This window comes from Fragaria vesca, linkage group LG5 (genome assembly GCF_000184155.1).
Source record: "Fragaria vesca subsp. vesca linkage group LG5, FraVesHawaii_1.0, whole genome shotgun sequence".
Taxonomy (NCBI): domain Eukaryota; kingdom Viridiplantae; phylum Streptophyta; class Magnoliopsida; order Rosales; family Rosaceae; genus Fragaria; species Fragaria vesca.
In genome coordinates this window covers 20,416,237-20,418,145 of record NC_020495.1, presented here as the reverse complement: position 1 = coordinate 20,418,145, position 1,909 = coordinate 20,416,237, and positions in this window count along the sequence as shown.

The following is a 1,909-nucleotide window of genomic DNA, read 5'->3' as shown; positions in this document are numbered from 1 at the left end:
AAAAAAAAGAACCGCCTGATCTGAAAATGGCAAAAAAGAAAAGACCGCTAGATTAATTGGGCATAACAGCCCATTACGAGTCAATTCAATAAAATTCATTACCAGCCAACACATAAATGTTGTATTATTAACATAATTAAGTAAAATTTTCACACAAGTTGTCAATTCAATAAAATTCAATATCAAACAACACATAACTGTTGTCATATTAGCATGAGTAAAATTTTCACACAAGTATTGGTCAATTTGGAAATCCCTCCAAAAATTGAGAAAAGATAACATTTATAGCTAGACGACCTATAAGTGTTGTCTGAATGTAATTTTCATTTTGACAATTGAGACTAAAACATACCTCTTTCTTCACCAACATATATGTATTGTCCCAAAAACATACTTTTTTTTCAAAGAAAATTAGTATTGTCTAAGTGCATATTCCACCAACACAGAAAAAAAATTGTGTCGCCCCGAAACCCCGAATCATACTTAATTTTGTTTGTGTCGCCTAATGAGTGTTGTCTGATGCAGAAAATGACATAGTGATGCATTCGTTGCCTGCGAGTGAACCAGGTGCTTTGAACATGTGAACTAATCACAAAATCTCTAGATACATTCATTCCATTTAGAATTTTTTTTTCTCTAATATGCATATGGTGTTTATCTTTTAATTCAATTCCAGCATATAACTTTCCATTTTTCTTTTGGACAAAATATATATTTCCTTATATTGGTTTACAAATCAGGCCTAACATCTAAATAAAATGAATGCATCTAGAGGTTTTGTGATTAATTTGCGAGTTCAAAGTACCTAGCGCACTCGTAGGCAGACAGATGCATGCAGTGGCGAAACCAAGAATTAGTCTTAGGGGGGTTCATATATTAAGTATCGATTATTACAACAACAAAAAAACTGATTATTCAGCCGTATAACTGAATTATTTTATAATAAGTTCGATGTTGAAAACACAATAATATAACAGTAACATAAAATTCATAATCAATAACTACAATCAACTAAAAATAATATACATTGATTCATAATTTTCAGGTGTTTTTCTTTTAGTCGTAAATCACTTATGAAAAATAAGTATTCAAACTCAAATCAACAAAATAAAGTATACAAGAGAGAAAAAAAAAGTATTGATGGTACCTTTCATTTGCTGCTAATAACAAAATAATATGTAGAGGTATTCAAGTAGAAATTACGATTAATTGTGGGTAAAATTCATATCCAGAGTAAATCACTTAATGACATAAGAAATTCTTGTTAAATTTTACTTTGACCTTTCTAGTAAATATTATAATACTTCTTTCTAAATAAATCATTATCTTTATTATTAATTTATTAGAAAGAGCATGATGGGTATGTGTTTCAAGACGTGAGGTCTGATTTTTTTGTTTCGATAGGATCTGGGAGGGTTTACTATGAAAACATAGCTATATCTATTACTGATTGATTAAATATTACCTATTAATATTGTGTCTGCAAAAACGTTGGCAGGGGTCCGGACCCCTTCGGGCTGAACTGTAGCTCCGCCCATGGATGCATGTACTAAATTCTTGCTAAATTCGAGAAATTTTCAAGTGTTAAGGTAGAACCACATGGCCTATTTAGGTGGTTTGACGGATCACTATAAAATCGACATATGGATATGTTCAATGCAATAAAAAATGATTACACTAAGTATTCAAATTTGCCAACCACCACTATTTTGCTGGCCATTGCACCACCCAATACCATAATCATGGTTAACCATGGTTAATTAATGGACAAATTACTGGTCACTCCGCTAACTTTAGGATGCTCGACAGTTTAGTCCGTTATCTTTCAATTTCAATCGATCACTCCGCTAACTGTCTAATTTCACACAATTCGGCCCATCCGTTAAGTAGCCATCCAAATTGATGGTTA